Genomic DNA, 15,083 nt, shown 5'->3' with positions numbered 1-15,083 from the left:
TCCTGAAGTTCCAGCCCTCCCTTCTTCCCACTACCAGCAAAGAATCTCACAAACAGACAGAAAAATGAAGTCCCTTTCAAAGAAACCAAAATTAGGCTAGCTCCCTAAACTCTTGTAGCACTTAATGCCATAACTGTAAAAAACAAAACAAAACAAAAAAACCCTCATGTTTTGCTTATACTTGTATACTTCTGTTCTAGATTTCTTGTGTTCAGATCAGAGGGGCAACTTGACCCTCAGACTCTGGGTGACCTAGGGACCTGGAGCCAGAACGTGCCACCAGGGACCTCATATTGTCCTGTGTCTTCTAACTTCACCTCATAAAAGTGGGACTCAAAACCAGGAATGTTCTGAAGAGGCGTGGCCTCATAAAAGTGCCAGGGGACATTATGTAGAGACAGACACACGCCACGCTTGCTTCTCCTAGGAATGCGAGGGCTCTAGGTAAACGCAAAAGATGAGTAGTTCCGTGCTTTGTGACCACCTAGAGAGGTGGGATAGGGAGGATGGGAGAGTGACGCAAGATGGAGGGGATATGGGGATATATGTATACATATAGCTGATTCACTTTGTTGTGCAGCAGAAACTAACACACCATTGTAAAGAAATTATACTCCAATAAAGATGTTAAGGAAAAAAAAAAAGACGAGTAGGAATGGGAATGTTATTGTGCCAGAGCTGGGGTAGAGCTCAGAAACTTGGAGAAGCCTCTTCTCTCTAGGATGAATGTGACCTATTCATTCATTCATTCCCTCAGATATGAACTTTGTAACGAGTGCCAGCGTGTGGCAGGCACTGTGCTGGCTGCTGGGCGATCCGGGGTGAACACATCAAAGCCCCTGCCTGCAGGGCGTTTACAATAAGTAAGGGAAACCGTGTAATTTTAGAGGCTCCCAAACTTGCTGTGTGACCTTGGGAAAGTACTTTAACTTCTCTGGACCTTGGTTTCCTCTGGGGCCTGTTTCATGGGCCCTGTGTGACTGCACTCAGAAGGGTCCTGTGCTTGGTTTAATGCTCTGCTATTGCGGTCTAGACATTCCTCTTAAGTTTCATTTTCACTTGGCCCTGAGTCCCACAAAGTATGTAGCTGGTCTTGGTTTTCTTGATTTGTGAAACAGAGTTAAAATAGTGTTTTCCTAGAAACAGAAAGTAGGGGTTGGCAGAGGGGGAGATGGGAAGTGTTTCAGTTTTGCTAGATGAAAAAGTTCTAGAGATCTGTTGCACAACAAAGTAAATACACTTAACACTACTAAGCTGTATGCTTAAACATGGTTAAGATGATACATTTTATGTTATGTGTAAAAAAAAAAAAAAGACGAAAAAAATAGTATCTTCCTCATATGTTTGTCAAGACAATTCCCTGACATTGTCTGGCACCCAAGCACCATGTAAATAAATTCAAGTGGCAGATGCTAGAGATGTTTCTTTGACGCGCTTCCCATTTGGATAAACATAACAACACCACCACAACTCTGGCTGGCATTTGCCACCTGTTTCCTATTCACCACGCCCCGTGCCAAGTATTTTTAATGCAAAGCTCCTTAAATTCTCCCAAGAACCCTGCAAATAGGTCCTAATATTATCTCCATTTTATAAACGAGGCGATGAGGTTCAGAGAGATGAAGTCATGTGCTTGAGGTCACACAGGATCCACGATTTATAAAGGAAATTTTTTTTTTTTTTAAGATATGGCAATTTATTATTTATCTTTATTTATTTATGGCTATGTTGGGTCTTCGTTTCTGTGCGAGGGCTTTCTCTAGTTGTGGCAAGCGGGGGCCACTCTTCATCGCGGTGCGCCGGCCTCTCACTATCGTGGCCTCTCTTGTTGCGGAGCACAGGCTCCAAACGCGCAGGCTCAGCAATTGTGGCTCACGGGCCCAGTTGCTCCGCGGCATGTGGGATCCTCCCAGACCAGGGCTCAAACCCGTGTCCCCTGCATTGGCAGGCAGACTCTCAACCACTGCGCCACCAGGGAAGCCCAGGATTCACGATTTAAAACAGGGTGTGCCTGGCTGGGGAGGACAGTCTCCTAACCATGACTCTATTTGACAGCAGAGGCGTCCTATGGAGGGGCCCACGGGGAGGGGCATCCTATCTTCGTGTACCAGGAGCAAAGCTGATCCGCTGCCAACAGACCGTCCCCGGCCTTCTTCCGTCTCACAGTTACCCTCTGTTATCTTTGATCCTGTGTTTTATCTTGTCTCTGCTCCTAGATTAAGTTCTCAGAGGGCACAGACCTCATCTGCTTCATCTGTCTTCCCTCAGGCACCTGGCAGGTGCCCCAAATAATTATTTGTGGAGCCCCAAAAGGACCCTTGATAAGTGGCTCTGTCTGGCTTCTCCAGCAGTTCACAAGCTTGGTTGATTAACACAGGGCAGTGGCCTTGAATCTACCTTTTAAGGAAGTGCAAACGGGGGCGCCTTTAGGTACACAGGTCATCTCTCAGGCTTTGTGCGTGCCCCTACCCCACTCTGCATCCAGGATTGTTGATCCAATGGGCCTGGCTCTGTGCTGCATGTTGAAAGTGTAGTACCTCCTTTACCTTTACTATGACACTGTGAGGTAGGTCTGATTCTTCTCCCAGTTTTATGCAGGAGGAAAACCGAGGATCAGAGAAGGAAGCCCAAGGTTACATCCCCCAGAGGTGAGACCAAGGTCACAGCTAGTAGTGATGCAGCCAGGATTCAAACCCAGTGGGTGAGCTGACTTACCCTGTGTGGGGTTCCTCGCCGTGCCTATCCCCTGTGCCTGCCTCCAGTGTCTACCTGTCTTCAGTTTGCTGCTGATGACAAAGGTATCATTCTCTCACGGATGCTTATTGAGTGACAGCTTGTTCCTGGCATTGCTCGAGGCATGCAGGATACAGCAGTGAACACGAAGCGCAAGTCTTTTGCTATCCTGGAGCTTCCGATCTAGTGGGGGAGAGCTACAATAAGCAACTAGACAAGCAGAGAGAGGATAACAGTAGAATGTGTTAAGTGCTATGAAGAAAATTAAACCGGGTTAGGGAGATGGAGAGTGACAGGGCGGTGGGTGAGGGTGACTTAACACTGGATGGTCAGGAAGGGCCTCTGTGAGGAGGTGACATTTGAGTGTGAGGTTCTAAGGGAAGAAGTTTCTAGCTGGGGTGAGTGGCATGTGCAAGAGTCCTGAGGTGTGATCTAGGGACAGTCAAAAGGCTGGGACGGCTGAGGTATGGATAACGATGGGGAGTGACAGGGCTTAGGCCAGAGGCATACACAGGGGTCCAATCATGTAGGACCATAAAAGCCATTTGAACAAATTTTGACTTAGAGAGGAATGTCCTAGAGGGGTATGAGAACTCCCTCCCATGTTAACATTCAGGGCAATTTGAGTATGGCTGGTACCACAGCTGAACTATAATTACCTTCAGAAGCATCTGGGAGGTTCCAGGAACTTGAAGGGGCCCAGGATAGCATGGGGCTGTCAGGTGTGGTTTATTTAAAGGCAGAGATTGGGTGGCATATACACCATGGCTCATAGCATCCTTCCCAGCAGTCACGTAATCAGGGTTATGGCTTCTGACAGGTGGAGAAGGATGATCCAAAGGATAGCTGTTTCTTCCTGCAGCTCCTGGAACCTGTTCCACCTGTTGTGCAGGCTGGTGACATAGATCTGGCAGGAACGGGTCAAAGGTAACCCTAATTATCTAGGTCTGAGACTTGGTAGAGGAAGAGGCTGGCAGTAGAAATCTTCCCCAGGGAGGCAGAAAAAGGGAGACGGGAGGGGAAAGCCATGCCCATATTTGAGCCCTGACTCTGTGTTGAGGCATGGAGCATCTTTCCAAAGCAGAGCCCAAAGAGTCTGATTCAGCAGGGCTTGGCAGGATATGCAGGTGGTTCTGATGCACAGCCAGGATTAAGAACCACCACATTCTAGGTTGCACGTGGTTAAGTGCATAGATGCCAAAATAAAAAGACAAAACAAAGCAAAAAACCATGCTCGCAATCCCTATCAAATTACCAATGACATTTTTCACAGAACTAGAAAAAAATTTTTAATTTGTATGGCAACACAAAAGACCCCAAATAGCCAAAACAATCTTGGGAAAGAAAAACGGAGCTGGAGGAATCAGGTTCCCTGTCTTCAGACTATACTACAAAGCTACAGTAATCAAAACAGTATGGTCTGGCACAAAAGCAAACATATAGATCAATGGAACAGGATAGAAAGCCCAGAAATAAACCCACACACTTATGGTCAATTAATCTACAATAAAGGAGGCAAGAATACACAATGGAGAAAAGAGTCTCTTCAATAAGTGGTGCTGGGAAAACTAGACAGCTGCACATAAAAGAATGAAATTAGAACATTCTCTAACACCATATACAAAAACAAACTCAAAATGGTTTAGAGACTAAATGTCATACCAGATACTATAAAACTCCAAGAGGAAAACATACGCAGAACACTCTTTGACGTAAATCATGGCCATTTAGCATCCATCTTCTAGAATAATGGAAATAAAAGCAAAAATAAACAAATGGGACCTAAGTAAACTTAAAAGCTTTTGTTTTAAAGCTGATCACTCCCAACTGATCTACAGATTCAGTGCAATTCTGATCTAAAATCCCTGCAGGACTTTTGTAGAAATTGGCAAGCTGATATTAAAAGTTATTTATAGAAGTCAAGGAATTAGAATTGCCAAAACAATTCTGAAACTGAAGAACAATGTTGGAAGATTCACATTACCTGATTTTCTGACCTACTATAAAAGCTAAAAAGTCTAGACACATATCCCCATGTATATGTATAGCTGATTCACTTTGTTATACAGCAGAAACTAACACACCATTGTAAAGCAATTATACTCCAATAAAGATGTTTAGAGCTTCCCTGGTGGCGCAGTGGTTGAGAGTCTGCCTGCCAGTGCAGGGGACACGGGTTCGAGCCCTGGTCTGGGAAGATCCCACATGCCGCGGAGCGACTGGGCCCGTGAGCCACAATTACTGAGCCTGCGCGTCTGGAGCCTGTGCTCCACAACAGGAGAGGCCGCGATAGTGAGAGGCCCGCGCACTGCGATGAAGAATGGCCCCCACTTGCCGCAACTGGAGAGAGCCCTCGCACAGAAACGAAGACCCAACACAGCCATAAATACATAAATAAATAAATAAAATATTAAAAAAAAAAAAAAGATGTTTAAAAAAAAATAGTCCAAACAGCATTGTACTAGAGATAGTATAGATATCTAGATCAATAAAACAGAATAGAGAGTCAAGAAATATACATATATATATGTGTGTGTGTATATATATATATATACACACACACACACACACACACACACACACACACATATATATATATGACATTCTTACAAAGTAAAACTATAGGGACAAAAAAAAAATCAGTGCTTTCCAAAAGCTGAGGTTTGAAGAGGGGGTGACTACGAAGAGGCATGGGGTAACTTTTGTGGGTGATGACACTGTTCTATACACTGATCATGGTGGTGGTTACAGACTGTATATCAAAACTCTAAGAGCTGTATGCTATGAATCATACCAATGTTTTTGTAGGTCAGTCTCCCAAGGCAATAGAAATAAAAGCAAAAATAAACAAACGGGACCTAATCAAACTTACAAGCTTTTGTACAGCAAAGGAAACCGTAAACAAAACGAGAAGACAACCTACAGACTGGAAGGAAATATTTGCAAATTATGTGACCAACAGGGCTTAATTTCCAAAATATGCAAACAGCTCATACAACCCAACAACAAAAAAACAAACAATTCAGTAGAAAAATGGACAAAAGGCCTAAATAGACATTTCTCCAAAGAAGACATACAGATGGCCAACAGGCACATGAAAAGGTGTTCAACATCACTAATTGTTAGAGAAATGCAAATCAAAACTACAATGAGGTATCAGGACTTCCCTGGTGGTCCAGTGGTTAGGACTCTGTGCTTTCACTGCCAAGGGCCCAGGTTCAAACCCTGGTCGGGGAACTAAGGTCCCACAAGCCGCGTAGCATGGGCAAAAAAAAAAAAAACAAGACCACAAAGAACTACAACAAGGTGTCACCTCACACTGGTCAGAACGGCCATCATTAAAATGTCTACAAATAAAAATTGCTGGAGAGGATGTGGAGAAAAGGGAACCCTGGTACACTGTTGGTGGGAGTTTAAATTGGTGCAGCCACTATGGAGAACAATATGGAGGTTCCTTAAAAAACTAAAAGTAGAGTTACCATATGATCCTGCAATCCCACGCTTGGGCGTATATCTGGAAAAGACAAAAACTCTAATTAGAAAAGATACATGCACCCAAATGTTCATAGTAGCACTATTTACAATAGCCAAGACACAACCTAAGTGTCCATCAACAGCTGAATGGATAAAGAAGATGTGGTATATATACACAATGGAATATTAGCCATAAAAAAATGAAATAATGCCATTTCCAGCACATGGATGGACCTAGAGATTATCATACTAAGTGAAGTAAGTCAGACAGAGAAAGACAAATATAATATGATATCACATATGTGGAATCTAAAAAAAAATGATATAAATGAACTGATTTACAAAACAGAAATAGACTCACAGACATAGAAAACAATCTTGTGGTTACCAAAGGGGAAAGGGGGCAGAGGGGTAAACTGGGAATTTGGGATTAACAGATACACACTACTATATAGAAAATAAATAAACAACAATGGACCTACTGTATAGCACAGGGGACTATATTCAATATCTTGTAATGACCTATAATGGAAAAGAATATATATATGACTGAATTACTTTGCTGTGCACTTGAAACTAATGCAACATTGTAAATTAACTCTACTTCAATTTTAAAAGATGGTTACAAAATAAAATAAAATCTTTGGGAAAAAAATCACACTCGATCCCAAAATGCTCAAAGGATCTGGGGTCTGATGGGCCCATATGACCCATTGCTCTGCAGACAGGGGGCAATAATATTACCTTTCCTTCAGGGTTGTCCTGAAGGTGCAATGTGGCCATTAGCAAGAGTGAGGCAAAATCCTTCTCCCAGTCATGGCCGAGCACCTCCCTAGATCAATCCTATGCAGTTAACAGCTGTAAATGCTGGATAAAATGTAAAAAAATTAACTACCTGAGGGCACTGGAGAATGACCAAAAACAGACCGTTGCTGAAGGGGTGTCATCGCGTGGAAGAAAGGGACAGGACCCGGGTGCATGTCCCGTTTTCAAAGGCACGGCAAAGGGGGTGGGGGGGGGTTGGCTGCATCTCTGCCAGAATGCCTGGTTTACTGGCTTGAAGAATCAGAGAGCTAAGTGTGCGTGAACACGGCCTCTGGAAATTGAGGGGGCAATCCTGGAAAGGGAGATCCAGAGAAGAGGAAACCCCCATTCTATACGTGAGCCCTGCTCCAATCTCTAGTAGAACACTTGTATACAGGGCAACTCCAGCTGCAGTTAAACAAAGTGAACGGATACACTTCAGCTAAGACCTGGGGTGGGGCGGGGGGCAGCCTGCAGCTTGAGTTCAGCCAAGTTATCTGCCTGCTTCAAAAAAAAAGAAAGACTTGCCTGGTGGCGCAGTGGTTAAGACTCTGCGCTCCCAGCGCAGGGGACCCAGGTTCAATCCCTGGTGAGGGAACTAGATCCCACATGCCGCTCACGTGCCCCAACTAAGTGTTCGCATGCCACAACTAAGGAGCCTGCCCACAGCTAAGACCCGGCACAACCGAATAAAAATAAATTAATTAATTAAAAAAAATAAATAAAGGAATGAGGACTTCCCTGGTGGCGCAGTGGTTAAGAATCCGCCTGCCAATGCAGGGCACACAGGTTCGTACCCCGGTCCAGGAAGATCCCACATGCCGCAGAGCGGCTAGGCCCGTGAGCCACAACTACTGAGCCTGCGCGTCTGGAGCCTGTGCTCCGCAACAAGAGAGGCCACGATGGTGAGAGGCCCGCGCACCGCGATGAAGAGTGGCCCCCGCTTGCCGCAACTGGAGAAAGCCCTCACACAGAAACGAAGACCCAACACAGCCAAAATAAATAAATAAATAAATAAATAAAATTAAAAAAAAAACCCAGTGTATAATAGGCTTCTAAAATTGTATGTATACATATCTGTGCGTGTATATATATATATGTATACATGCATATATACATACGCACTTGTATATATCTAGAGTATTTCTGAGAGGATACACAAACTGGTAACGGTGATTGCTTTCTGGGAAGGGAAAATGGAATTAGATTTGTCCAACCCTATGAGAGGAAGAACCACTTTCTTTCCCCCTTTGGTTTTGTTTTTTTTCTAAGTCAGAATCACTGAAGTATAATTTTCATACAGAAAAATTCACTCTTTTTAGTTTACAGTTTTCCAATTGTTGACAGACACATACAATCACATACCAGCCACCACAGTCAACATGTAGGCTATTCCCATCGCCTCCAAAATTCCCGTGTGCTCCTCTGCGGTCAACCCCTCCCTCTATTTCCAGCCCCTGACAACCATCGACCTGTCTCCTGTTCCTACAGTTTTACCTATTCCAGCTCATCCTATAAATGGAATCATACTGTATGTTGCCTTCTGAGGCTGGCTTCTTTCATTTAACCTATTTAATTTGGCGTTCATCCACGTCGTTATAGCCACAGTTCATTCCTTTCTGTTGCGGACTCCTCTTGCATTGTATGGATGCACCTTGGTTGGTTATTCATCAGTTGAATATTTGGGTCATCCCTTTCTTTCTTTCTTTCTTTCCTTTCTTCCTTCCTTCCTTCCTTTCTTTTTTTGGCTGTGCTGTGCAGTATGTGGGATCTTAGTTCCCTGACCAGGGATCAAACCCACGCCCCCTGCATTGGAAACACAGAGTCTTAACCACTGGACCGCCAGGGAAGTCCTTGGGTTTTCTTGTTCTGGTAATGACACTGCTATAAAATTCATGTTTAGGTTTTTGTATGAACATGTGTTCACTTCTCTTTGGTAAACACCTAGGAATAGGTTATTGAGCCATATGGTACGTGTATGTGTAACTTTACAAAAAAACTGCCAAACCGTTTTCCAAAGTGCCTCCGTCTTGCATTCCCACCAGCAATGTATGAGATTTCCAGTGTGTCCACAGCCTTGTCAGTTCTTGATATTGTCCGTCTTTTTCCTTTTTTTGGCCATTCTAACAGATATGTGGGAGTATCTCATATATATGTCCCTAATAGTTAATAATGAGGAACATCTTTTCACATGCTTGTTTGTCACCATATATCTTTATAACAGCATTACTGAGATATAATCCACATACCATAAGATTTACCTTTTAAACATATAAATTCAGTGGCTTTAAGTATATTCACAGAGTTACGCAGCCATCACCACTAATTTTAGAACATTTTCTGTCACCTCCAAAAGAAACCCATTAGCAGTCACTCCCCGTTCATGCCTGCCTGACCCTGCCTCCCCTCCCCCAGCCCTGCCCCAAACCATAGTTTGTCTTCAAGGATTTGCCTATTTTGGACGTTTCATATAGATGAAATCATGCAATACATGCTCTTTGGTGTCTGGCATCTTTCACTTAGCTCATGTTTTCAAGGTTCATCATGTTGTAGCATGTATTAGTACTTTTTGCCAAATAATTGTCCAGCTTTTAAAAAAAAATAAATTTATTTATTTATTTATTTTTGGCTGCGTTGGGTCTTCGTTGTTGCGCGTGGGCTTTCTCTAGTTGCAGCAAGCAGGGGCTACCCTTCGTTGCAGTGCGTGGGCTTCTCTTTGCAGTGGCTTCTCTCTTTTTTGTTTTTTAATACAAGTTTTACATTTAATTTTACTTGGATTTACTAACAAAGAAAAACTGAAAGGAATTAATATACTTTAATAAAAATATTTCTGTGACACAGAAGCTAATCATTCTTAAAAGAAGTCTCTAAGACAATGTGTTATAAAAATTGAGGCTGGAGTAATTTCTGTAACTTTTAAAAAAATAAATTTATTTATTTATTTTTGGTGGCCTTGGGTCTTCATTGCTGCGTGTGGGCTTTCTCTAGTTGTGGTGAGTGGGGGCTACTCTTCATTGCGGTGCGTGGGCTTCCCATTGCGGTGGCTTCTCTTGTTGCGGAGCACGGGCTCTAGGCATGAGGGCTTCAGTAGTTGTGGCACGCGGGCTCAGTAGTTGTGGCTCACGGGCTCTAGAGTGCAGGCTCGGGGCTTCCCCGGTGGTGCAGTGGTTGAGAATCCCCCTGCCAATGCAGGGGACATGGGTTCGATCCCTGGTCCAGGAAGATCCCACGTGCCGCGGAGCAACTAAGCTCGTGAGCCACAACTACTGAGCCCGCATGCCGCAACTACTGAAGCCCGCGCGCCTAGAGCCGGTGCTCCACAATGAGAGAAGCCACTGCAACGAGAAGCCCGTGCACCGCAACGAAGAGTAGCCCCCGCTCACCACAACTAGAGAGAGCCCGCGCACAGCAACGAAGACCCAACACAGCCAAAAATAAATTAATTAAAAAAAAAAAAAAGGAAAAAAAATCATTTTAGAGTGCAGGCTCAGTAGTTGTGGCACATGATGGGCTTAGTTGCTCTGCAGCATGTGGGATCTTCCTGGATCAGGGCTCGAACCCGTGTCCCCTGCATTGGCAGGCAGATTCTTAACCACTGCACCACCAGGGAAGTCCCCTGTCCAGCTTTTTTATGGCTGAATAGTACACCATTGTATAGTTTTGTTTATCCATTTATCAACTGATGAACATTTGGATTGTTTCCACTTAGGGGCTATTATGAATAATGCTGTATGAATGTTCATGCATAAGTGTTTGTGTGGCCAGATCTTTCCATTCTCCTGAGTATAGGAATGGAATTGCAGGGTCATGTAATTCTATGTTTAACTTCTTGAGGAACCACCAAAATATTTTCCATAGCAACTATTCCATTTTATTTATTTTTATTTTTTATTTTTTTTAATTAAAAAAAATATTTTTGGCCACGCCACACAGCATGTGGGATCTTAGTTCCCCACCCAGGGATTGAACCCACGCCCCCTGCATTGGAAGTGCGAAGTCTTAATCACTGGACCACCAAGGAAGTCCCTATTTTTATTTTTTAAATTTTTTTAAAAATTGAAGTATAGTTGATAGCTATTCCATTTTACATTCCCATGAACAATGTATGAGGGTCCTTGTTTCTCCACATCCTCACCAAGGCTTGTTATTGCCTCTTTTTTTATTACAGCCATCAAGTGGATATAAAGTGGTATCTTACTGTGGTTTTGATTTGTATTTTCTTTTTTTAAAATATTTATTTATTTATTTGGCTGCACCAGGTCTTAGTTGTGGCACACGGGATCTTTGTTGCCATGTGCAGGATCTTTAGTTGCAGCATGTGGGCTCTTAGTTGTGGCATGCGGGATCTGATTCCCTGACCAGGGATCAAACCCACGCCCCCTGCATTGGGAGCGCGGAGTCTTATCCACTGGACTACCAGGCAAGTCCCTGTATTTTCTGAATGACTAATGATGTTGAGCATCTTTTCATGTGCTTATTGGCCATTTGTATATCTTCTTTGGAGAAATATGTATTCAAGTCCTTGAACATTTAAAAATTGGGTTATTTGTCTTTTTGTTGTTGAGTTTTAAGAGTTCTTTATATAGTCTGGATATAGTTCCCGTATCAGATATATAATTTTAAAACATTTTCTCCCATTATATGGTATGCCTTTTCCCTTTATTGATGATGTCCTTTGAAGCAGCAAAGTTTATAATTTTGATAAAGTGCAATGTATCTATTTTTTCTTTTGGTGTCATATCTAAGGAACCATTTAACTGGGGGGAAAACAGCATGTAACATAAAATTCACCATCTTAACCAGCTTTGAGTGTACATTTCACTGATTATTAAGTGCATCCACAATATTGTGCAACCATCACCGCCACTCATCTCTAGAACCTTTTTACTCTTGCAAAACTGAAAACTGAAACTCTGTACCCACTAAACACTAACTCCCCATTCTCCCCCCTTCCCCTGAGCGTATTCTTTTGTATCTTGCTTCTTTTGTTCAATATGATGTTTGTGAGAACTCTCTATGACAAGGCAAATAATGATGTAGCTCATTCATTTTCATCGCTATATAGTGGTGCTTCTCAAAATCAGACCATCCAAGAGGTCAAAACTGTTTTCATAGTGCCAAGTATACACACATAGTATATAAATACTAAGAAGAGATTTGCCTTTTTTATCTTTATTCTCTCATGAGTACTGTGTAGCTTTCTAGAAAAAATGTACTGTGGAGCTTTCTAGAAAAAATGTACTGTGGAGCTTTCTAGGAACTACATGATGTGAGATATTGCAACAAATGAATGCAGAAGTAGATATGAGAATGCAGTTGCCTTCTATTCAGGCAGACATTAAAGAGATTTGCAAATATGTAATGTCGCCATTTTTGCTAGGCTTTAAAAAAAGGTCTATTTCATAACAATATTATTTATGTTATGGTATATATTTATTATTTTTAAATGAATTAACAAACATTTTAAAAGTTTCTCAGTTCAAACTTCCCACATGGTAAATACGTATAGGTATAAATGTAAACAAAAGCTCTTTGGGGTGGTTAGTAGTTTTTAAGAGTGTAAAGGAGTCCTGAGATCAAAAAGATAATCACTTCTGTATAGTATCAATTGCCTGAATATACCATAATTTATTTATGCATTCCACCATAGGTGGACATATGGGACGTTCCCAACAGCATTATGAACAATGATCTTATGAATGTTCTCAGATGTATATATGTATTGCATATATACACGAGGAGAGGAATTATACATCTTTAATAACGTCGTACTGTTTTCCGAAGTGGTTGTACCCACTCATATTTCCACCAGCAGTAAAGGAGTGTCTATGAATCTCCATTCATACCAACAGATAGAATCACAACACTTTTAATTTTTAAAAAATTTTTATTGGAATATAGTTGATTTACAACGTTGTGTTAGTTTCTGCTGTACAGCAAAGTGAATCAGTTATACATATACACGTAACCACTCTTTTTTAGACTCTTTTCCCATATAGGTCATTACAGAGTATTGAATGGAGTTCCCTGTGCTATACAGTAGGTCCTTATTAGTTATCTATTTTATATATAGTAGTGTGTATATGTCAATCCCAATCTCCCAATTTATCCCTCCCCCGCCTTTACCCCTTGGTAACCATAGGTTTGTTTTCTACATCTGTGACTCTATTTCTGTTTTGTAAATCAGTTCATTTATATCATTTTTTTAGATTCCACATATAAGTGATATCATATGATATTTGTCTTTCTCTGACTGACTTACTTCACTTAATATGATAATCTCTAGGTCCATCCATGTTGTTGCAAATGGCATTACTTCATTCTTTTTATGGCTGAGTAATATTCCATTGTGTATATGTACCACATCTTCTTTATCCATTCATCTGTCAATGGACATTTAGATTCCTTCCATGTCTTGGCTATTGTAAACAGTGCTGCTATGATCATTGAGGTGCATGTATCTTTTTGAATTAGAGTTTTTGTCTTTTCTGGATATATGCCAAGGAGTGGGATTGCTGGATCACATGGTAGTTCTATTTTTAGTTTTTTAAGAAATCTCTGTACTGTTCTCCATAATGGTTGTACCAATTTACATTCCCACCAACACTGTAGGAGGGTTTCCTTTTCTCCACACCCTCTCTAGCATTTATTATTTGTAGATTTTTGATGATGGCCATTCTGACCGGTGTGAGGTAATACCTCATTGTAGTTTTGATTTGCATTTCTCTGATAATTAGTGATGTTGAGCATCTTTTCATGTGCTTTTTGGCCATCTGTATGTCTTCTTTGAAGAAATGTCTATTTAGGTCTTCTACCCATTTTTTTTGATTGGGTTGTTTTTTCGATGTAGAGGTGCATGAGCTGTTTTTATATTTTGGAGATTAACCCCTTGTTGGTTGCTTCATTTGCAAATATTTTCTCCCATTCTGTGGGCCGTCTTTTCATTTTGTTTATGGTTTCCTTTGCTGTGCAGAAGCTTTTAAGTTTAATTAGGTCCCATTTGTTTATTTTTGTTTTTATTTTCATTACTCTAGGAAGTGGATCAAAAGGACATTGCTGCAATTTATGTCAAAGAGTGTTCTGCCTAGCTTTTCCTCTAAGAGTTTATAGTGTCCAGCCTTACATATAGGTCTTTGATCCATTTCAAATTTATTTTTGACAACACTATTAATTTTTTGCTAATTTAATGATATGGCATAAAATAAAAAGCATGATAGAGATCTACTTTCCGTTGTGTATTCTTTTGCACATTTTGACTTTTGTTCCATGTGTATGTTCAATTATAAAAGTTACACTAGGGCTTCCCTGGTGGTGCAGTGGTTGAGAATCTGCCTGCCAATGCAGGGGACACTGGTTCGAGCCCTGGTCTGGGAAGATCCCACATGTCGCGGAGCAACTAGGCCCGTGAGCCACAACTACTGAGCCTGAGCGTTTGGAGCCTGTGCTCCGCAACAAGGGAGGCCACGATAGTGAGAGGCCCGCGCACCGCGATGAAGAGTGGCCCCCGCTTGCCGCAGCTAGAGGAAGCCCTCACACAGAAACGAAGACCCAACACAGCCAAATAATAATAATAATAATAATAATAATAATTAAAAAGGTGCTAATAATAAAAAAAAAAGAATGTTCACTGTAGCATTATTTGTAATAATGGAAAACTGGAAACAGCTTAAAAAAAAGTTACACTATTTTTAAAAGCAAATTTGTCTTTATAAAGTCATTTAAAAAATAACTTTCCATACACATATGTTGAGAGTGCTTACATATATTTTTCACTGAAAAATTTCCATGGAAAAACAGAATGTGCTATTCATCAGCATCTCTTATTTTTGGGCAAATATGGGTAAATGGAAGAGCTGGGATTTTAAGCCATGTGTCTCTCTTATTCCAGGCTCTTTCACTTCTCTTTAGGAGAGCATGGTGACAGGTAGCAGGTCTTTTCTTGTTTTGTTTTATTTTGATTTAATTTTAAGCCACCTTTACGAGGGGATGCTGTTGATAGCTGCCCCCTAATGGACATTTGCAAAACTGCTCCCACTGGAGGGTAAGAAACCCCCTTTGGGTCCCTCACCACT

The sequence above is a fragment of the Balaenoptera ricei genome, chromosome 15, assembly GCF_028023285.1.
Source record: "Balaenoptera ricei isolate mBalRic1 chromosome 15, mBalRic1.hap2, whole genome shotgun sequence".
NCBI lineage: Eukaryota > Metazoa > Chordata > Mammalia > Artiodactyla > Balaenopteridae > Balaenoptera > Balaenoptera ricei.
This window is presented reverse-complemented; position numbering follows the sequence as displayed.